The sequence below is a fragment of the Pinus tabuliformis genome, chromosome X, assembly GCF_031772625.1.
Source record: "Pinus tabuliformis cultivar Carrire ecotype Pingquan chromosome X, CPIR1, whole genome shotgun sequence".
In the NCBI taxonomy this organism is placed as follows: Eukaryota; Viridiplantae; Streptophyta; class Pinopsida; order Pinales; family Pinaceae; genus Pinus; species Pinus tabuliformis.
This window is the reverse complement of record NC_142308.1, coordinates 1,188,838,233-1,188,863,210: the sequence shown is the minus strand read 5'-3', so window position 1 is coordinate 1,188,863,210 and position 24,978 is coordinate 1,188,838,233.

The window sequence follows — 24,978 nt, the reverse complement described above, 5'->3', positions numbered from 1 at the left end:
ATATTATGCATGGAGAGTTGTAAACCCATGGAGACACCTCTAGCAACCAACTAGAGGAAGGAGGATGCCACTTCAGGTGAGGAAGTGGATGCTACCATTTATCGACAGCTAGTGGGTTCACTGATGTACCTTTTGAACACGTTACCAAATATGTGCTATGCATTCAACCAACTAAACCAAGCTATGGTTAGGTCGACCAAAATTTTTTGGAAGGCAACTAAGCATGTTTTACGGTACCTCAGAAGCACTACCCAGTTTGGACTATGGTACAAACGGATAAAGGAAGTGAAGTTGTGTGGCTTCACAGATGTATATTGGGTGGGCATTCCATTAGACTAAAAGAGTACATCAGGTGGAATTTTCAGTTTTGGGTCCACAGTTGTTTCCTGGTACAGTAGGAAGCAAAGATCTATGGCACTCATCTCGGCAGAAGCATAATACATGGCTGCAAGTCAAGTAGCATGTGAGGCGATCTATATGAGAAAGATACTTATGGGACTGTTTGGTCATATGACGTATCCAACTGTGATCTACTGTGATAATCAAATTTGCATCAAGGTCTCTAAGAATCATGTATTTCACGATCGACCCAAGTAAATAAATATTCGATATCACCATATACGAGACTGTGTGCAGAGGTGAATAATGTTGCTTCAGTACATTCTGATAAAGGAAAAAGATGCTAACATTTTGACAAAGTCCTTTTCAAGAGGGAAGTTAGAGTTCCACGGGTGCAGGATAAGGGTGCTTGATAATCCATTTCTTGCTAAGAGGGAGTGTTAAAAAAATGTAGAAAGAAATTATCAATTTGATTTTGCCTTTATTAAATTGAGAAAATTTGAATTTCCACATCAGTAGACAACGTGGATGCAGTTAACTAAGGTGACATGGATCTTGTCACTCAGTTAGCTCATTAAATTTGAGTTGGAGGAGTTAGATTTCAGTTGAACATGTGTGATTATAATCAAGGTCAATTATATCAGGTCGTTTTCAGCTAAACTAGTTCTAATTGTTGAAGAAACTAGTGGAAGGTCAGTTAAGCAATGGGACTTCAGTCAAACTCAGTGGGACTTCATCCAGTTAACTGATAAATCAGCAAAAAATAGCTAGTGCAGGCAGAGAATTCGAGTTTCCCAGGCTTGGTGGAGATTCCAAGGTAGTGTAGCACCAATTGTAGGCTAGTCTTGAGTGTACATGTGTTGAATGCAGTTCGATGATAAACCTAAGGAATTGCGCAATCCATTTTGGAGAAATTCATAAATAATAGGGGCCTAATTTCTCAAGGAAAAACATAAGGAAATATGAGCTCAAGCAGAGGCAATGTTTGGCTAAGTCTGAGTAAGAGCTTCTCAGTGAACATAGAGATAAGATGTGCACTTGCAAGTTGTGCTCAGTTGAGCAAAGTAATTATAATACATCTCTATTCATCAGATTAATGAAAGCAGGCATTGGGGTTTTTAGCAGATTTCTTTCCCCAGGAAAAATACTCTTTGTATGAGCTTTATTTCTTATTGCACGTCTAAAATTATTGTGCTAGATTGTGAATTACTCTCCACAGAGCAATAAATTAGGTTTGTCTCTTGTGATTTTGATTAAAATTTCATGAGCAGTTGCAAATATACAATATAATTTCTACATATGCAATGGAATACATACACATTTAACAAAAAGAATTTCCTTGGAAACCCAAATGAGGAAAATAAAAAAGAATATTCAAAGGCTATACCTCCTATTTTCTCTTGTATTATCTCTTTATAATGTTGCAATACAAGATACCCCCAATCCATTAGCTATGGATTGGGATATGGTTGTAGGTCCTTAATAAGAATTACAATACCATGTACCATAAATCAATGTGTCATGATACTACCAAAATACAAAAACCATATCGAGAAAAATTGCTTGATAAAACTCTCTCGATAAAAACCTATCGATGATAAAAACATTTTTTGTCTTTAAATTGAAGGCCAATTAACTTCTCACCATTGTGTGACACCTTGACATATCTTCCAAAAAATTCCACACGTGTTCAATCCACAAAAATAAATTCTTCTTAGAGATATAATGGCCATAAAACTTCCTAGTCAAAGTTTTGTTTGCATTTCAACCACTTATCATAATCATGACTTCTTCCAATATCAATTTTTTCCCTGTAGTAATTTTACATAATTTCTTCCTCTCCTCATGACCTTCTCCAAAGAGATTTAACTACCCATTACACCTCCTTGCAAATCATTACATCTTTATTTGATACCTCCTCCTCTTCATTAATATACTTCTTTAGACTTGCTTTTTCAACCTCTCAAAATTTCTCCCAAACTATCAAGACATGAATAAAATTGTTCATGGTATTATTCTCTATCACTTTTAGTAGCTCGTTTATGTAAACCTTCTTTCCCAAGCTTTGAACAATGTCATCCTTTGTTCTCTCAACACCTTCAACATTCTATTGCACATCATTTTTCAACAAAATGGAAAGGATGCATAGTATGGAGACAACTTAGGATTGACCTCACATATTTTCCCCACCTTGACCTAAATGCACCTTTAATTCTAATAATATAATACTAGTAACACCATTATTCCATCTTGATAAATCTTCCAAACCATTAATTAGCAACGGTTTTAAAAAGCCCCTTCATTGGGGTTTCATGTATAATCAACCTCCTCCTTCAATCATATAACCTCGTCAAAACCCTAAACATCCATGAATATCCCTCAAGCTCCATCTCTCCCTCCTAAATCATTCTTCTACATCTATTGATTCAAGTTAATTAATTATCAATACATTGATTTAAATTTTTTAAAACTATTTTTTGATGCAATATATTTAGCACTTATAAACCTTAATGCTTTACTTTCCTATATCTTTATCTAATTCTTGAATGCCCATTAAAAATAGAATATTTAATTAATTACATAACAATATTTTTAATAATTGATAAGTACAATGGTAAAATATGAAAGGATAGGATATTATAAATATAAAAAATAATATTCCCAAAGAAATGTTACATTTTCTAAGATGACAATTGTTAATTTTGCTAGCTCAGAGAGGTGTTGTAGTCTTTATTGGTGTCTAAGAGGTTAAGGAACACAAGACAATAATTCTCTCCAAGACCCAAAAAAAATTAATAAGGAAAATTCCTTAATTAGATTCTTAGTCAATTAAAAAAAAAATTCCTAAGTCTAACTTAAGAACACTGATTAATTAAATCAAATTAATTGAGGTAAATTGATTTTTCCCTAGTGACATATAAAATTCATGAGAAGGAGTCAAGATGATATTAGTCATCGATTGGGATTAGATCGTGGTTGTTGGTTGCTCAATGAGAGATTATAAGAGAAAATCAATGGGGCTTTTGAAGACACACAAGGGATTTTGAATTACCTAGTTGCAGTGAGAGAAAGGGTGCAATTTGAGCAAGGAGGACACTAGAACAATTGTTTTCAGTAGAGAAGATTGAGAGGAAATTTTCTTAGTTGATTTCGATTTTCCAATGAGAGGAAGGAGTTCAAATTCATTAGTAGAAGAAGGGTTGAATTTGGTAGTATGAGTAGATAGTTTGCCAATGCGTTGGACAAAGGGGATCGATTTAGTTTCAAGTTGTTGGATTATTTTCACGGAGGTAGTGTGAGTTACTGAAGAAGCCAATGCAATTTGTTGGGAAGGAGTGCGTATAACATAGAGAGGCTCAACTTTTATCCAAAGGGCGACTTTGTGGTTTTCAAATCGATTTTTCTAAGAGAAGATAATTTATTGGAGCTTTGCCAGTGAGAGGCAAGTAGATTGTAATTCTCAATCTTTTTTGAAGATTAATAATAAAACCATCATCTACATAACTGGTTTTCCCTACACAAGGGTTTTTCTAGGGACTATTGTCCAAAAATATCGGTGTGTAAATTTTGTGTGTGTGCATTATTTTCTCAGTTCCTATTATTATTTTTGAAAATTGAAATAGTGATTTTATTTTTAATTTTTCGTAATTAATTTCTAAAGAAATAATCTGCATAAGATAGAATAATTTACAGTACTTACAATTAAAGAAATTTCACATGGTATCAAAGTATATCTAAAGAACAGGGGTTTGCAGGAGTAAATCAATGCAAGGTGCATGAAGAGAAAGTCGAGGGTTAAATAATCATATCGAACCTCTCTAGATTTAGTTGGTTTATTTTGTCTAATTTCCTAAGAATTTCAAATATTGTCTCAGTAAGTTTGAGAGATTAGGACAAGTTAGATGGAGCCCCTAATTTTGGCATCTAGAAAGCCATAATTTTATTGTTGTGTGAGGAGAATGGTATGAAGGAGTATGCAATTAATGTGATAGAAGTTCCCTATAGATCCACAACAACTTTCAACAAACAAGAAGGAGGATGCCAAAGCCAGGAGGATTATCCTTGATGGAGTCAAGTAGGACCATATTGTTCCTCATATCACAAAGCTAGACACAACAAAGAAGACGTGGGACACAATAATGAACCATTAGTAGAATGCTACCACCAACAAGGAGTTGCTCCTTTAGGAAAGTTGAGAAACATGAAGATGAACAAAGGGGAAAGCGTTGTGAATTATCTCACCAAAGTTAGATCAGTGAGAGACTAGTTAGCAATTGTCGGTGACAAACTAGATGATGATGAGCTCATGAGAATGGCATTAAACAAATTCTAAAAAAATGAGATGTATTCGTCAATGGAAAGAACATTGGAAAAACTCAGAAGTGTGAAGATGACGAGAATGTGACCTTAGCAAGAAAGGGCAAGGCCAAGAAGGGATCAAATAAAGGGTCTAAGGGAGAGAAGACAAAAAAGGGCTTGAGTAAAATCAAGTGCTTTGGTTACAGTTAGAATGGTCACTATGTCAGCCAATGTCCTAACCAGAAGAAGGGAGAAAACAAGGGGAAGAAACAAATAGTAGCTTCAACGAACATTGAAGATTTGTCTTCGTGGCTAGAGGATGAATTCACTGTCGTAGGTTTCCTCTCTAGCTCTACATCTACAAGTTTTTGGTATATTGAGAGTGGAGTGTCAACACATATAATAGGAGTTAGAGAATTCTTTTCCAACTATCAAGAAGAGGATATGGGCTTCTAGATTCAGATGGGTAACAAGTCCAAGTGTACTACAGTTGGGAGAGGGAATATCAACATCTAGAGGGAGTCACGCAAAAACATTAATGCTATAGATGTTTTACACGTGCCAGGTTTAGAAATGAACTTGATTTCATTTTTTTCACTTTAGGGAAAGGGATATGATGTCTATTTTTTTGGGTAAAAGGTGTACATCAAACACCAAAGTTGGAAGAAGGTGAAATAGATTGGAGTAAGGAGCAACAAGTTGGACAAGTTTCAATTTGATTCTCTAAAGGCATTTATTAGCAGCAACAATAGCAAGGATGTGGGAGAACTATAGAATAGGAGGATGGGACAAATACACCATAAATCCCTTAGGTTTCTTAGGGAGACCATAATGGAAGTTTCAGAAATTAGCAAAAAGCATGATGATGTGTGCAAAGGGTGTGCCTTGGAAATTTGCGAAAGCAACATTCCTAAGGAGTGACAGTAGAGCCAAGGGTGTGCTTGAGTTTATACATTTTAATGTATGTGGTCAGTTTTCTACAAAATATCTTAGGGGTTATCAGTATTTTGTAACCTTCATCAATGACTTCTCTAGGAAAACCTAGATCTATTCAATCACTTCCAAGAGTTTAAGGCTCTTGTGGAGAACATGACGGATAGAAATACCAAGGTTCTTCATACATATAATGGAGGTGAGTACATAGATATGACCTTCAGGGGGTTTTTTGTGAAGGAGGGAATCAAAAGAGAATAGAAAACATCATATAACTGAAAATAAAATGGGGTCACAGAGCAAAAGAATAAGACGATAGTTAGAGCATCCAGGGCAATGTTATATGACCAAGATTTTCCTAAGTTTCTATGGGAAAATTCATGTAGCACAACTGCGTATATTTAGAACAAATTTTATCACAAAGTGTTGGGGAAGATGACACCCAGGGAGGATTTTACAAGAAACAATCCAGAGGTTGGACACTTTGAAATCTTTGGCAACATATCTTATTGTCACGTGCCAGATGACAAATGCACCAAGTTGGATTAGATTGCAGAGAAGGGATTTTTTGTTGGATACAACAAAAAATCCAAGGCATATAGGATATACATTCCTAGGAAGAAGAAGATAATCATGAGACAAGATGTTAAATTCCAAGAGGAGAAAGCCTTATGAAGATCTCGCAAGTTGCCAATAGATGATCAAAGTGGGCTAGCAAAATCTCCAAGAGTTGAACAAGGATCTCAGTCTTAAGGCACTAGTATGAGTATAATGATGAGTACAGATGGAGGTACAAGTGTGTAAGAGAGTTCACAATAGATGGAGTAGCAGGGGTAGGATGAGGAGCATGAAGCTCCACCCACCACCAATGGAAGAAGAAACAAGGAGGTGCTTCAAACATTGCGAGATGCAAATGAGTTCTTGGGAGCTCCTAGAGCGAGCACCAGGGAGCACATATAGCTAAATAGGCATATGGTGTTGTTGAAAGAGGTCATCGACAGAAATCCCTCTAGCTATCAAGAGGCTACACAACATCAGGTGTGGCAAGATGTAATGGTGGAGTGTAACTCCATCATGTTGAATGATGTATGGGAGGTCTTTCCTAGACCAGTGGACAAGGCAGTAGTTGGATCTTGATGGATCTATAAGATCAAATATAATGCAAATGGAAGTGTGGATAAATATAAGGCTAGGTTCGTGGCCAAAGGCTATGTGTAGAGGAAGGTATAGAATATGAGGAAACATTTTCTCCAGTGGCTAGGTACACTTCTATCAGGGAAGTTATCTCTCTAGCAGCATAGATGGGATGGAAGATTCACCAGATGGATATCGAGACAACTTTCCTGAATGGGTTGATAGAAGAGGATGTGTATATTGAACAACCATAATAATTTGAGACACATGATAGGGATGCTCATGTATGTAGGTTAAAGAGGGTGCTATATGGACTCAAGCAAGCTCCCAAAGCATGGTGTGGTTGGATTGGAAGTTACTTGCAGTAGATGGGCTTCATGAAGAGTGAGGCGGATTCTAACCTCTATTATTTGATGGTAGGAAGTGAGTCACTCATTCTCATACCATATGTGGATGATCTATTTTTGACAGGGTCATCAGGGCTCATAAAGGATCACAAGAGGGACTTAGCAGTAGAGTTCGAGATGGAATTGGGGTTAATGCATTATTTCTTGGGACTGAAGGTATGGCAGACAGATGGGGAGACGTTGGCTCGAGGGGACTTAGACCCAGGTTCAGAGTTAGCTACGCTAACCAGCAAAACCCTACACTATTGGCCCTTTCGAAAGCAACCTGCGTAACATAGGCTGCAATCTCACCCGAGGCAATATTGGGGGATGCTAGAACCAAGTTCCAGCATCCAAAGGACTATATGATGTGTTTCTCTCAAACTTAGGGATTTTATCGACCTTCATGAACCCTAATCCTTGAAACACGAAAATTGCAGCAAATAACAGTTAGTAGGTCTATGCCCTTAGCCGACTACACTAAACATTCATAACATCATATAAATACACAGATCTAAGTCTTCCCGAATCTATTAAGTACTTTTCACGATCAATTGCATTCAACAGATCAAAAATACAATAAATTTAGATAGAAGCAGTAATACACAGATACACAGATAATTATTCAAAACAAACCTTTATTATGCTTAGATATTCAGTTACAGTCTTTTCCAACCCTGCACACACAGCTGCAGGGGCCCACACAGTCAGCTACAGACTTACCAAGGTCTCTGCACACACAGCTACATGAGCCTTCCCCTTCGCCCAATTATAGAATAGACAAAACAAACCTAAACTCTACACTTCTATGCTCTTTCTTACTTATTAACTCTTATGACTCTTCTATGACTCCTTTTTATATTATTCTTCATTACAATACCATGGTATGTGAACCATGGGTGGGTCTCAAAAAAGCTTGACTCTTAACAAAATAAGGGGATTTGACCTTATAAAAGCCCCTTTGACTCCTATCGACCTGCACTACTCGCGCTCTGCTCCTCAAAATGCACAGACTTTACAATATTTATCAAAACCTTACAAAATTGGACCCTAGGGGACCCCGTCCCAATAGGCCCCCAACACAAAGTCGTGTCTCATCTCGAGTCACTCTATTGGTGTTGCCTCTATCTTTTCTTACAGACCACTGAATTCGATCTTCAAGGCTTGAAGATCTGTTGTTCCCTACGCGGCAGCCTGACGAACCTCTTCAACCATTTTCTCCATGGTTAGACCTTCAACTGCAAGGCCCATGGTTCTCTGTGTCTGCTGCAGTGCCTTTAATTTGATCTAGATTGTCTGTGATAGTTGGCTTGCCTTATTGACCCATGGATGCATCCTTTAGAAGATAATGGAGGCCTTCTAACACAGATCATCAATCTGGGTTTGGATGTACTTTCCTTCCTGAAGTTTACTGAACCTTTACATGAGTGCTAAGGTTTGTGTTGTTGCCCTAATTTCATCAAACTATAATTGCTTATCACGAATGTCGGCTTCGATCTTTTGCAAGTGTGGATCCTCCTGGAGCGAGGTCCACATCTCCATTGTCTGCTCAAACAATTGGTTACAATCCTTGACTACAGCTCCTAGAGTAGTCATATATTTTTTAATAGCAGCCTCACGCTGCTCTCTAACTTTCGGAGGAGTGGTTGGTTGCAACTTAGGTTGAAGCTCTGATATCTACAGCTAGAGCTCAAAGAAGGCCTTTCCAATTTCCTTCTTGGATTTCTTCATCGCAGTAGATAACTTCTTAATTTTCTCTATTGAGGCCACTTCTGTTGGAATTTGGAGCTCAGGGAGCTCGCTGCATACTTTGGTAAAAGCGATCTCTAGTTGTTGATTCTGCTGTATCGCCTCATCGCGGGCCTGGAAGGCCTGCACTTTCTCTTCAAAAATCTGTTGATTGTTAGTTTTGACCTCATTAATAATCAATAGTGCTCGCTTCTCCCGGACGCAGACCTCATCTAAAAACCCTTGGTGCAGCTCATGTAAGGTCTGGATCGGTAGTGTTGCAAGGTTGATACTTAGGTTCTTCCAGAACTATGCGCGCTCCTGGTCTTCGGCTGTCTCAAACTGGAGAGAGCCCCCTGCTAGTGAAATTGGGTGAAGTAGGGACGTTATTTCCAATGTACTAACTCTCAGCACACTCGCTTGATCTGAGCTCGCTTGTCCCACGCTTGCCTAGATCACCCCTGTCTGGACCTACTATTCCTTCAGGCCCTACTATACTTTGTCTAATACCTGCTGGTACTGGTCCTCGATGTGTCCCCAGATAGTTTCAGTGGCGTTGCAGAGAACATCCCCTATCTCATTAAGGTCCCCCTCCGTGAGGACCAATGTTGTCGCACTCGCAAACTTATCATACTTTTGCTTCTTACGAGGTCATGTGGAACTTCGGTTCTGCCTCTTCTTGATCCTGAAGGGGAACTCCAAGTCTGCACCCCCTTCCTCTTCACCTTCAGTCTCGACCTCAACATCGGTGCACTTCATTTTAGGTTCTTCGAGGTCAATAGTGACCTACGAGGTTGGTGTAGTTTTCTCCTTTGGCGCTTCCTTCTCTTTTGCAACAACCTTTCCTTTCGGCACTTCCTTCTCTTTTGCAGAGGCCTTATCCTATTTCATTGTCATTTCTTGTTATGCTACCTTCTCTTTCTGTGCGGCCTTTTCTTTCTATGTAGACTTTTATTTTGTAGAAGCCTTCTGTGCTTCTTTCTCTTTATCTTTCTTGGTCGTTGTCGCAGTTATTTTTTTCCCATTTCATCTTCTGTGGCCTTACATGTTCGTGTGCCTTCATCAGATGGGGTGAGCCATTTGCTCGGCCATTTGTTGATGACCCAGAGAATGTCTTCTTCCGTGACTAAGTAGGGAAACTTTGGCCATGTTCTTGCAGGATCCTTCTTTGCACATATGGACATATTCTGAAAATCTGCCTTGAAATTTGCAATATTTGTATACTACGCATGTTAACTCAGTGATAACTGTGACCATTGGATAACCACCATCCGCAACTTTGTCTCGAACAAGACCCAAAATATTTTTGTTTCCATGATGCGGTCAAGATCCTTTGTCGCCCACAACGAGGCGAATTTCACAGCCTTGCACAAATCTAGATCCCGTGTTGGGAACTGGCTCTCCTCAGGCATTCTCCATGCCACCAGCGTGATTAACAGAAATAACCATGCGCAATGGAATGCCTTGCCATCCTCCTGGGCTTCACGGAAATCCTCCAGGAATTCATGACAAAGATACTTGACCCAATTGTATTGGACCCCTTTGTTACACTGTGCAGCCAAAGATACTACTAGTGCCGACACTTCATCGATGCGACACTTCCTCATTGGTTTTCCAGCCAAAATTTGTGCAGCAAATTACACAACTCCATCCGATATGGAGCTAATGATATAGACGCGTGACTTCTTCACCAACCCAAAGTCGCTCTTCATCTCTTTGCAAGCTTCTTCCCTTGCGACTTCCCCACAAAATAATTTGTGGGGTTCATGCCCTAATAAGGAAACAAGGTAATTCGGTGGACCAACATGTCGTCAATTGGAATGGGCCCTCCCAACCATAGGCACCCATCATGAACTAGTGCCAGCAATTGATGCACACAAATAGTATTAATGAAGCTTCGGCTAAAGTGTGGCACCCACAACATGCTGAGAAATCTCACACGCTCAATTTCAATCACCCACGTCATTGGCTCAAACCTTATGAAAACCGACTCCTCATAGTAGACCTTCTTCAAATATTTGTTGGGTTCCAACTGTGGTAACTTCACATGATCACATAGGTCCCAGTCTTCCATCTTCAAAAATGGTACCCGGGCCAACAAATCACCCTCCATAGGTATGTCTTCTAGCAAAAATGGTGTGAAGACCTTGTAATTCATCGAGTCTAGGTCCTTAGTCACTTTGGCGGTGGATTTCCTAGGGGGTACATAAGGTGGTATCCAACTAATTGACACTGCTTCCTTTGCGTCAATATCTTGAACCCCCATATTCAATTCTTCCTCATCCAAGTCCAAGGGTTCTGTTAGTTTCTTGCTTCTATCCATCTGACCCTTCTGTCCAAACTTTGTTAGACTTTTGCGCGGCAATTGCCGAACCGGTACTTGTTGCACCTTCTTTTGCTTCTTATCTCCTGTCACGGAGTCAGTGGGTTTAAGCCTCGACAACATAGGCGTTGTGGTAGGGACTAGTGGTGTTGTAGTCATTCTCTCCTAGAATATTTCCTTCTGCTACTCAGGTAAATCTGCTTCCCACCCAAATTCTTGCTGCGAAAACTTCTTCTATATCTCTTGCCAATCCCGTCTAGACATCCAGTAATCGTTTCGGTGCAAAAGCTCAAGTCAATTTCTCTAGAAGAAAAGTGTTCAAATGTGGAGCAGGATGTTGTATTTATAGCCCATTTTGAATTCAAATCCAGTCGTTCCCTCCAGATCTCCTTCATTAATGCTCTTTTGGCAACAAATTTCCAAAGATATGCTCCTTAAATGCTCTCCCCTGCTCCTTTAATGGAAAAATAGCCATCCCATCATCTACAGTGGTTCCAACGGTTACTTTTTGTTTAGGCTACACAAGAACCACTGTGCTAGCATAGCTTCTTCATCGCATCTCCCTTTTGCACCTTTCTTATAATCATCGTGCAACCCATTCGCTTTGCCAAATTGTCCTTCTACAAATGTAGTTTATATTTCCGCACTTCCTTGCAACTGCCTCAAGTACTAACACTGTCTTGCATCCATATAGTCATTGCACAGGGGAGGGATCACCCCTGTACAACTTCAATTGGCTCTCATTTATTTTTCCTGGAAGTAGCTCCCCATTTAGCTTCACAAGATGAACTGCACCTCCATCCGTAATCTCCTTGATGATGTATGGTCCCAACCAATGCATATGAACTTTCTAGGAAAATTTGTAAACTTGCTATCATACATCAGTACTAAATCTCCACTTTTAAAGGTGCACTACTTCATGTGGTGATCATGCCACACCTTTTCTCGAGCCTTCTGCACCTGCTAATTAAAGTCTGCCAAGAAGTGATCTTCTTCTAGCTCAAGTATCTGTGTGAGACGTTCTTCCATGATATCCCTATCGACTATTTCTATGACTACAACAATATTCAATATGGGCACGATTTACTCCATTGGCATCACTACCTCTTGTCCATAAACTAGCCTAAATGGTGTCTATCCAGTCAACTTCTTATAGGAAGTTCTATATGCCCAAAGAATATTTGGTATGCGCACATCCCAATTGTTCCTATTTGTATTACAGATCTTCGTCAAAGCATTCTCCAGGATTTTACTAAAGGCTTCAACTGTGTCATTTTCTTTAGGGTGATACGATGTGCTTTTATGATGATACATATGGAATTCTTCAAGCAAAGCAATAATTGCTTCATTAAGGAAATGTGAACCCCTATCGCTCATCAAAATATTAGGACAACCAAACCTAGACAAAATTTATTCAAATATAAACTCCTCAGCTATAGCCGCACTGTAATCCTTCATGGGCTGCGCCTCAACCCACCTGGTCAAGTTATGTCATTGTGATGATGTATCGTGCTCCTGTCTTCTTTCCTAGTGGCTAAATAGGTCCTACAAATCTATTGGCTATTTTTCAAATGCCTGTAATAAAACTTGTGGGTTCAAATGAAATTCATCCCTTCATGACCACTTCCCAGTCATCTGACAGAAATCGCATGCTCTACAATATTCCTTAGAATCTTTGTGCATAGCTGGCCACCATAGCCTAGCTCATAGGATCTTCTAAGCAGTTGCTCTTCCCGCATAATTTCCTCCAGTAACTCCTCCATGTGCTTCAACGAGGATACTTTATCTTTCATAATCCGGTACATACATGCGCAAAACTTCATCCAATCCCATTTTATATAAGTGCCCTGCAATGATAGAAAAATATGCAGCCCTGACCACCAATTCTTTCTTTTGTTGCGTCGTACATCCTTCAGGAGTTGTACCTGTAGACATGAATTGGATTATATCTGCAAAGTGTTCATCTGAAACATGCAAAGAAAAGAGTTGTGCATCAGGAAATCCTTCATCAATACTTATAGGTTCTTTGCCATTCTCAATCCACTAAAGGTGATTTGGTCCAGCATTTAATCTCCCTAGCTTCACAACTACTACAAATTCGTACTCCTGAAATAGCAGTAACCACCTGCAAATGCCCCCCCCAACATAGGCTTGTTGACTAGGTACTTCAAGACGGAATGGTCTGTGTACATTTTGAAGTGCGCACCCAACAAATAATGCCTGAACTTCTGGAGTGCATATACCATCGCCAATCCTTCATGCTCCATGGTTGAATAATTCTTCTCTACCTTAGATAACTTTCTTCTCGCAAATGCAATCAAAGATGTCAATATCTCTTGCGCTTGGTTGGATTAACACTGCTCCTAATGCTATGCAAGATGCATCTACATGTACATGGAATTATTTCTTCCAATCGGGGAACACTAGAATAGGTGTTGTAACCATTTTTTCCTTCAACACATCTAAGATTTTCTGGCAATCATCATCCCAGCAAAACATCACATCCTTCTTCAATAATTTTTCCATGGGCGCAGTTATCTGTGCATATGGCTTGATGAACTTTTTGTAGTATCTGGTATGGCCCAATGTTGCGCACAACTGTTTTACATTCCTTGGAGGCTCCAGATTGATAATCACTACAATTTTAGTAGGGTCCACCATCATCCCTTTCTTACAAACAATGTGGCCCAAAAGTATCCCATATGGTATACAAAATATGCACTTCTTCAGATTAAGGGATATTTGATACTTCCTACAAGTATCCAACATTAGGTTAAGACTTGCAACATGCTTTTACACTAATCCAAGCACCGTCCAATCATCAAAGTAAACCTCCAAAAACTTATGAATAAATTCTTTAAAGGTTGCGGCTACCACCTTAGAAAAGATCATAGGGGCATTCTTAAGTCCAAAGGGCATAACTATATATTGAAAAGAGCCCCATTATGTGGTGAAGGTAGTCTTATTTTGATTAGCTAACGCAATCTTAATTTGGTGATATCCTCAAAAACCATCTATAAAAGAGTAGGCTTCTTAACCACCAACGTTCTCCAATACTTCATCTATGAATGGCGTAGGGAATGGATCATGCACACAATCATCATTCAACTTCCTCATATCTACGCAGATTTGGATTTCACCATTTGCCTTCTTCTCCTGAGCCACCATAGGACTAACCCAGTTTGACTCTTCTACAGGCTCAATAATTCCTACTGCAAGCATCTTATCCAGTGCTCCGCACACTTTTTCTTTGTACTTAGGATTCAACCGGTAGGGGCAGTGCTTTACTGACTTCACATCTATTTCATATTGATCTTCATAACACCCATATCACCCACTATCCCCTTCAAATCAGAGAATTTTGTTGGAAACAAGTCCTGATATTCCCGTAGTAACTCCGCGGCCTTGTCAACTGTGTCCTCATCCCAGTAATCCCCTATATTCACGAACTTCAGCTGTGCTTCCGACCCAATGTTCACTTGCTTGGTCTTCAATGGTTTGGAAATGTCAGGAACCTCTACCTTAGGCCCAGTGACTTCGCGTTGTCCCTCTGACTTAGGGATACTGATATTCCTGGGGTCTTCCTCGTCGTCGTCTACAGTAACATTGTAGCATTCCAGAGCATGGCACAACTGCGTACTCCATTCTGGTTGTACCCATGTAACAGGCTCTATAGGTGTTCTAAATATTGTAGCCTTGATTTCCTGTAATGCTTCATTAATACATTTGAATCCATCCTCAAAACTAAATGTTAACAAAAATCTTTCCTTCAGAACGTCCCTCTCTGCGGTGCCGTGTCGTAGCTTTGTTTCTAAATACCAATTTATCGGAATAGTATCCAAAGTGTGGAAAAATATATGTATTCATTCAGGCTTCGGTTCCTCTCCCCATGCTTTCGTTCAACGAGCCAAATTCTCATGCGGGTCATCCTTCCCTGTATGTTTTTCAGCAATGCAGGTATTAGCATATCCAAACCATAGCTTCATCATCCTTCGGTACTCCTTCCAGTCTACAAAATTGTTCTTGTGTACCCCACCATCTAACAGGTGTAGCTCTTAGCATGATGTCCAATGCCTGGAACCAATGATCCTCTTGTACATCTGTCATGCGGAAAGAGTCAATTTTGCGGACAAAACCAACCTCCCTAGAAAACAAGGCTTTTCTAGTGACAAACAAAACAATCAAGCACTATCTTTCCCTAAATATGTATTTAAAATAAAAGCAACCAGGTGTTTAAGGCTTACCTCTAGTCCAACGCTTTTTTGTAGCAGCCAAGCCTCTTCGATCCAGATGAGCTCCTTCTCCTTGAAGCCTGCATTCACTAACAAGTAAACGATTACGTAGCACCTGAATAACTCATATAATAAAACATATTCATCATAAAGACCAAGGAGTTTATGAAACAGATTATATATAACAACTTGTTGAGAAAAATGAACTTAATTGTATTAATTGGAAACAAAATAAACCATTACAACCAGTGCCTTGGTGTTGTGCAGGTCCCTCCCAGGGTCCAGCAAGACTTCTCCTTTACTTTGATCAGCTCACCCACTTCCAAATGAAGCTAAGAAAGGATTGGAATCTCTCCTCTCAAGCTCTAAAAGGGAGTCCTAATTTCAGCAACATCTACCCTTAGGAATGTTCAGCTTTCAACCTCCCCTCCCTCTGGCCCAATGCCTGTATTTATAATGCTTTGGAGGAAGTTAATCAGGTCCACCATCAATGGCATAAGCCCCTCTTTCAAAGGGATAGCTCCCCTCTTCATGGGATAAGTTCCTCTTTCATTGGGATGCATGAACCATCTGGAGGTGCTCAATCCACGTCAAACCATCTTCTAGAATGCTCTAGAATCGACCACAAGTAAGTTTTTTGAAGTAAAACTTGTGCCTTTTGACCTTTACAGGAGTACGCACCCACCCCTTTACAGACAGAGCGTACAGGTACGCAGGTATTATGTACTTGAGGTGCGTACACGCAGGTAAGGGTAGGAGAAACTGCGTAACCAAAGTTATATTGACTTTTAAAGACTTTCTCTCTTTTTTGGAGTTTGACATGAGGAGCAGAGGTATAAGACTTGCCAAGGAGGACAGTATGACTATTGATGGACCCATACTGACTGCAAATAGTCATGGTGACAAATTTTAGTGTAACAGATTGCCCCCTAAAGTGCGAAGCCTGTAGTAGATTAGGGTTTCATATCATCTAGGAAGGGTGAAGCACTTTATCATTTCAAGGATTATCTTGTGGAGAGCCCAGTTGGAACCTGCAAATATTCAACACAAAATACATATATGAGATCATATCATCGCTGAGGTAGGCATTCCCATACTCAGATCAAAAACTTAACTAACAAACTAACCACTGCTCTGATATAGGAATGATTTCGCAGTACATCATAATCATAGACACATGTAGACACAGTATGGACACAGCCATCTGTTTATAATTAGTCTACTATATAATGAATACAAAACTCCTCGCAGCCTGGATGGCAGAAACTAGATCCAGGATCTTCATTTCTACTTCCTGAAATAGTACGATTCTATCCATGCGAATAAATGAGTTGATGTCGAACATGGTAGAAACCACTTGATTACCAGTCAATGATGTAAACTGTTAACAAGTGTGAGAGAGACCACTAGTGATGTCAATGGTTCTCAAAGTACCCAGTACAATCCATGAGATGTGAGTAGATGTGTTGGTGTCGAACATGTCACGGAATCCTTTGATCGAAAGTCAATGATGTAAACTGTTGTCAAAGGCGAGAAACCTGCCATTGAGGCATGCAGATTTCAAGGTACTGACGATTCCTAGATCAACTTCTAGATAATGTGCTGATGTCGATAGAAAGCGATCCGTCGTAGGCAAGCCCACAACACGAAATCATAGATCAAGTTGAAGAAATGTAGCTGTAAGGACTGACTCAAGGATGGTCAAGATGGATGACAGGTATTTTGCAGATGAATGGTTTATTTGCAGTGACCTCTTGAACACATAACGACACAACAGATGGCTTGGTGACAATTGACCCAAAGTTAATACCCAGAAACCGGCTGAAGACTTTCAATGTGGTTTGATCAACTATTAGGCAAAGGATTTCCCAACCCAGGTGAATGAAAAGTGTCATGTTCAAGAGTGGTGATAAGGTTTTTCTGAGACAAAGGATAACAAATAGGCTCATTTTTCTCTCTTTTCCCCCACCATTTCTGGCAAGTACCTCTTTATTTTTTACAAGCTTGAGGAGGATAACATTTGCTTGATTATAATCTCATCCTTCGGATGAGTCCAACTTAGTTTAGATTTGAACCCTAAGAAGGAGTGGTTGGTTCCGATTTGTAATTGAACAGGTCCTTTACTGTGCAATTTTAACGAATCCAGTATAGGAGAAACTCGGTGTTTTTCAATTTTAGAGAGTCTGAAAAAACTTAAGAAGACTCCAGGGTTGACCTTTTTCGTAAATTTGTGTCTCCCAAGCCCGAAAAAGTATAAAATAATACTTGAGAGAACCGCTTGATCTTTACGACCAAGGAGTACTTTTCGTTATTAGTGTCACTGATCCGAAAAAGTAAAAAAGCGATCAATGACACGTCGTTTTATAACCAATATCGAATTTGAAACGACAAAAATCTGGCAATCTTTTCGTATTTTTACGGTCGGAAAAGAGCTATAAGTAGACCGTCTTTTTAGTTCCATTTTAACGAGTTTAAAAAGAAAAACTCGGCAATCTTTTCATATTTTGAGAGTTTGAAAAGGGCTTAAAAGATAACTCCAAGGTTTCACTTTTTCGTAAGTTTTAACGAGTTCGAAAAAAAATGATAAAAATGTACTCATGGTTTTCACTTTTTTGTAAGTTTTATTGAGTTCGAAAAAATGATAAAAATGTACTCATATGGCCGACTTTCAATTTAATTTACGAGCATAAAAAGACGGAAAGAACTCGCCATTTTCATTTGTTTTACGAGAATGAAAGATAGCAAAATAATCTCGGTATTTTCATGAGTTTAACGAGTCTTGAAAATAACTGAAATTGACTCGAAATAGGTTTCATTTTTACAAAAGCTTGAAACAGAGAAAAACTATGCTTCAAAGTAGTTTCATTTTTACACAAGCTTGAAACAGAGAGAAAACTGTGCTTGATGCCCCCTAAGCATAATTGCTAGAGTGCATGCCCCCCCAGCTTCATTTCATTCAACTAAGTACACTGCTGGTAATTATTAGCTGGATGGAATGAAGGTTCAGTTACGAGAATGAAAGATTCGACCTAAAACTGTAAGAAAATTATGCAAAAAACTGAAATAACTAACCTAAATATACAACTTAACATTTATGAGATCTAGTCAAACTCTCGACTTAATTAGAGGAGGATTTGTTTCATTTTTTAACGAGCTTGACACAGGAAAAGAACTATGCTCGGATTCGGTTTCATGTTTACGCAAGCTTGAAACGAAAAACCATGCTTGTTATAAGTTCGCATGCCCCCAGCATAATGATGCAAATCAAGGTACATGCCCCCCAAGCTTCATTGCATTCAACCAGGTGGATGAAATGAAGGGTTACTTTCGAAATATTGGAAAGACTTGTGGGAGTTGTTTCATTTTTTAATGAGGTTGACACAGGAAAAGAACTATCCTCAAACCCTTGTTTCATTTTTTAAACGAGCTTGACACAAGATAAGGAACTATGCTCATAACTACTCTCTACAGTCTACCTAACAAGGAACTATACTCTAAAAATCCTTGATTCATTTTTTAACGAGCTTGACACAAGATAAGGAACTATGCTCTAAAATCCTTGATTCATTTTTTAATGATCTTGACACAAGACAAGGAACTATGCTCATGACTACTCTCTACAATCTACCTAAATAACCTAAAACCTACCTGATTCATTTTTTAATGAGGTTGACTCAGTAAAAGGAACTGTCCTCATACTCACTGATTCATTTTTTAACGAGGTCAACACAGTAAAAGGAACTTTCCTCGACAGCCTATTTCATTTTTTAACGAGGTTGATACAGGAAAAAACTATCCTCGTCCCTGATTCATTTTTTAACGAGGTTGACTCAGTAAAAAGAACTATCCTCTGACCAACTGATTCATTTTTTAACGAGGTTGACTCAGTAAAAAGAACTATCCTCTGACCAATTGATTCATTTTTTAACGAGGTTGACACAGTAAAAGGAACTTTCCTCGAAACAACCTGTTTCATTTTTTAACGAGGTTGATACAGGAAAAACTATCCTCGTATCAGCCTGTTTCATTTTTTAACGAGGTTGATACAGGAAAAACTATCCTCGCACACTGATCATGGCTTCCAACTGGAAGAAAGACATGTCAATGGACACACCTTGATCATGGCTTCCAAGAGGTCTTCATCAGAAGGAAGAATAGTGTTATCGGGAAAAGTGTCTATTCAGAACGACCCTATCCCACTGAGGTGTGACAGTGACCTCAGAAACAAACAGGGAAAACTACTCTTGTATTCTCCTTTATGAACTATAAACGAAGAGGAATAGGATAAACCAACCTGTGTCTTGCGCTAGTCCTTTGATCCAATCTCTCTTCTCTTTGACAGCTTCCAGCTACCTGCTCCCTTACTTGCCCAGCGTCACCAAGTTCCTGCAAGATCACAGAAGAAGGAAACTACACAAAGACATGGATTTATGTTCATAAAAAGCTTAGGATCAGATTTAAGCTAAACATACAAATATAACAAACATCAATGATATACAAGCATGTAGGAGAAACTCAAATAGTTTTATTGATAAAACAAGAAGATCCAGGATGAGTTACAACCGATGATTCCTGATCTAGCATCAACCTCCCAGCATAGAATCCCCTCTTCACCTCCAACAAAGCATAAATCACCCAATACTCTGATATCTATCTCAAAACCAACAGCAATTCTCTGCAATGTACAAAATTCCAGCCTCCGGATCTCTTGGTGAGGGATCCATATATAGATGTATGCAAAGAGGATGAGTCAGCTCATGAATTGATTAGTGGCCTCTCTCTGTCAGTTCTTGCTTCCACTTGGAGACTGAGAGCCTCTTACTCATCACTGGTCGAATTCAGTGAGGCAAGTGTCATTGGAGAAGATTCTGGAAGCTTCCATTGTCTCTCCACCTCGTGGAATGACTCTGCCACTTGTCATTTCCCGCTCAACGCACCCTAGTAGTGCATTCAAGTGCGTTGCAATGCACCTAGCCAGTGTATTTGGGTGCTTTGCAACGCAGCTAGCTAGTGGAGCAGCTGAAATGATCCTGATTTGACTAGTTCTGAGCAGTTTCTGGTGGAGAACTTCTGGGAGAAGCTGTAATTTGTTGACCTTGTTTCTTTAGGAGTTGGAACAACACTTTTAGGGACTTAGGATCCCTTGGTTTATGGACATTTCATGCTTATAGCTGTAAGGCACAAAAATGTCTATAACAGTTTCCCCCTAAAGTATGAGGCCGTTTATCGGGTGAAATGCTTTATTAGGAGGATCCAAAGTTCTTTCAATGCTGGGAGGAGACCTGTAATAAGATACAATACAATACATTATCTTCATACTATTTTCATGATCTAGCTGAGGCGGGAATTCCCATGCTCAGCTTTATAAATTCATTTTCATGTACATAGGACAGACAATCGTCTGATGGTAGACTGATGATTCTGATGAAGTCATCATCCTTTTGGTAGGATGATTATCTGTGCTGCAATGTTGTACATTTCAATGTCTTTATTTTTCCTGAATATATATCACAGCCCGGATGGATGAAACTAGATCCGGGGTCTTCAATCTCGTTTGATCTTCACTCGAAGTACAAGTCGATCCATGTGAGAAATGTTTTGAAGTCGAACATGGAAAGACATCGCTTGATTACCAGTCAATGAAGTAAACTGTTAACAAGCGCGAGAGGAATCACCGATAATGATAATGACCCTTAAGGTACTGCAGTACAATTCACGTGTTGTGAATAAAGGACTTGGCGTCGAACACCACGCAAAAGCTTTCGGTCGAAGGTCATTGATGTATACCTGTCGCCGGAAGTGAGAAACTTGCCATTGAGGCATGCAAGCTTCAAAGTACTGAAGGGGTTGTTCCTAGATCAACTTCTTGGATAATGAGCTGATGTCGACAAGAAGCGATCTGTCAAAGGAGGGCCTTAATGAATCCCACATCAATGACACGGAACGGAGCAAATGATTTTGATGGAGGTGAAAACGATCTGGTGATATATGGTTCGGGGTGGCGGTCATGAAAGAAGGAAGTATAATGTATGGTAGTGGATGGGACACGGGTGACTTCTCTGGATGACTTCTCTTGAACATGTCAGCGACACTTATGTGATGGATTGGTAGCATTTACCCCAAATGTGGATGGTATGGCGTGACCATGGTGATGTGACCGGTGAATGAAACAACCCAACCCGACTCAGGCACGGAGTGGAAGTGTCATGTTCAAGAGCGACTTGCTACCAATAAAGTTTCTTTGAGTTTTCTTCCCAATTTTTCCCCAGTCATTGCTGACCAGTACCTCTTTATTTTTGTCAAGCTTGAGGAGGATAACATATGCTTGTTCTATAATTTTCCCTTCGGGAAAACCCATCGCTATGTTTTAACGAGCCTAGCGATAGTGAAACTCGTTCTCGCCTAAAGACAAGTTTGTCGCTATTAATATTTTTAACGAGTCTAATGACAAAGATAACTCGGTCCTTTTCATTTTTAGAGAGTCTGAAAAGGTACGTAAAAGTAACTCTGAAGTTCCTTTTTCGTCATCTAATCCCTTAAGTCCGAAAAAGTATAAAACAATACAAAAGGGATGAGTTTTCGATAGTTATAACGAGCCGAACAAAACAAGCGCTCGATCTTTTTATGCAATAATCCCTCAGGTCCAAAAAGATTAAAATCTAGAGGAGGGATAGTGCTTCCGGTCGTTTTAACGAGCTGGAAGGCCAAAACTCGGCAATATTTTCATATTTTATGAGTTAGATGAAAAGAGCTTAAAGAAGACTCGTCTTTTGAGGAACGAGTGATAAAATGGGTAGTAGCTGATTCCAGGTAAGGTTTGGAATTTTCCAATCATGGCAGTGTCACAAGGATGGCTAGTGAAATCACTCTTCGCAGCTGTTCCTCAAAATGGGTAAACAATCAAATGGAGGTGAATGATCGGCCAATGGAAAAGTGGAGGTGACGGTGCAAACACGACCAAGGCTTTAATGGCTGAAGTACTACATTCACGGTGGCTATTTACCAGGGGATAGTTCATTTTTTAACGAGCTTAAACGCGGGTGGAAACACTTGCTCGGTCTTATGTTTATTTTTTAACGAGCTTGAACTATGCACTAAAACTACTCGAACTTATGTTTATTTTTTAACGAGCTTGAACTATGCGCTAAAACTGCTCGATCAATCCAGTCATATGATAAGAATGTCTCATATAAAAACGGCAACTTTTAGATTTTTGCCCCACATCCTTTCTTTATGTAAGTTAGGAAACGACTAATCCAAAAAATAGATAAATAATCGCTCTTTCGCTTGCATGCCAAAAGGTTTTCATGCCCCCAGGTATAAAATATGGTTTCAAGGTTACCCCTCAATTTGCAGACAAAACATTTGTTCTATCGGGAGAGGCCTACGTCTTATAGGTTACCCAAAGATTGTTCTATTCGCGGTGCGAACAAAACACTTCTTCGGCGATGTCTACCGAGATAAACAAAGGCGACTGACTCAGTTTTGTCAACTCACATAACTTTGACAAGAGAATATTATTCTAGAATAACCCCTCTTCCAATTACGGACGGGGTACAGACTAGTCATATTCTCCCGTGGAAACCTACTCTATACCCGAAGTTTTCCTGCCGAAGCAGACCAGGATGCATGCCCCCTGGGTTTCAGTCATATCCCTCCGAATTACTCGCGCTCATCGGGAGGACGGACTGGGGATTGAGACATTTCTTGCGTGAAGAGACCATTCAGGGATGGTATATGACTATTTGCTATGCGTGATCCGGGAAATGAAAGCTGGTCCACGAGCTTGACCACTCTTCCTTCGTGCGGAAAACACATTACTCTAAAGAGTGAGGAGACAATGGCTCCCATGCAATAAATATAGTCTCGTCCAAGGAGTAGGTTATAATCCAAGGGTCCTTGAACGACCATGACGTTCATGCGAACTGTCTTCCCTCTCAATGTTATGGGCACATCGGGAAGGATCCCTAAAGGTCGACTGGTTCCTTTATCAAAGCCTGTCAGATTTCTCATTTCAGGCAACAGCGATGGCGAACCAAGCGCTTTCCAAGCAATAGAGGAAAGGATACTCACAGAAGCCCCCTCATCTATGATGGTACCAGCCATGACCATTCTATATATTTGAATGATAATTCGGAATGGTACACTTGCTGGTAGGCGGGGTCTGCCTAGTTGATTCCAATCGAAGGAGACAACTAGGTTGCTTGGAGGTGGGACCGAGTAGACGGCCGGGTATGGCTCTGACGAACTTCCTTCCTGCGGTAAAGGAATGGGTGGATTGCCCCCATGTTCGTCGGAGTCTGTGTTGATGAAGAGAATTTGGACGGTGTCATCCTTGTTCTCTTCAGTGACTGTATCATCCGAAGATAAAACCTCTGAAGGCAAGACCGGGTCAACTGCCGCCTCAACCTTTTGACTCTCGTCTGGTATGGATTTAGTTGGTTTATCTTCAATGATAAACGCTTCAGCCGACCACTTGAGCGGGCCAGCTGGGTTCTCAACTAGTGACGGACTCGACAAGAGTTTTTTATATACAGGAGGAAGTCGTAACGGTGAAACCGGACGATCATCCAAAACTCTTTTAGCCTCGTCTAAGAAGGGACAACGGTGGAGGGCATGGTCGCCTTCGCACAGTTTACAAGGAAATCTAGCTTTCCCTTTTTGTCCTGGGGCTTCACTTTCACTAGTTGACGGTGTGCTTTCAACATGATCTCCAGAGGTTGATGACATCGGATTGTGCAAACAAGGAGACCAGTCCCTTAGTATCCGGGGGATGTAAGGACAATCTTTGTGAAAGTGGTCTCCTCTGCAAATGACACATGGCGATTTAGGCCTGGTCGGTGCTGTGTGTGGATTTTCGTTAGACGACACTCGTTTTCCTCCATTCGCCTTTGGCTCCTTCTTCTTTTTCTCTTTCTTCTTCTTTTCCTTCTTCTCCTTAGGAACTTGGTTTTTAGCTTTACCAGTCCCATCAAGCGAAGAGGAAGGAGGAGAGGAAGAATTAGAGGAAGTAGAAGGCTGGTGGGTAACTCTGGACTCGTCTAATTGCTGATTCGATTGTTCAGGAATAGTGGTGTTCTGAACGACATTGGTTGAGAAGAGCCATACTGGCAAGCCAATTGTCAGTCCTGGAAGCGACAATGTGGCCATATGGGGCGCACCAACATCTCCCCAAGAGGAGAAGGGACTAGGATTTCCACCAAGGGGAATTCCTTGGTTGGTAGGCTCCATTTTCTCAACCCAAAGATCAACGTAGGAAGAGGGTATGAATATTCCGTTTAAAATAAATTTTAACACGCTTTGACACAACTTGTTTTTTCAGTTTTAAAGAGTTGAGAAAAAACAAAAGATGACTCTAGTCTCCTTCGATTTTTAATGAGCCTGAAGTGACAAGTGCTCAGATGGACCTTTTCTGTTAAGGAGTCTGAAAAGGAACGAAAGGGACTGCTCTGGAGGTCTAGGTAGAGGGAGTACCAAACCAATCGCAAAACTGCAGAATACTTTTTACGGTACGGCAGTCAATCTTCCCGAATGTTGTGTTCGGTGCATTGCGATCAGTAGGGCGGCCGACACGGCTTCCTATGGATAAAGGTTTTATGCCTAT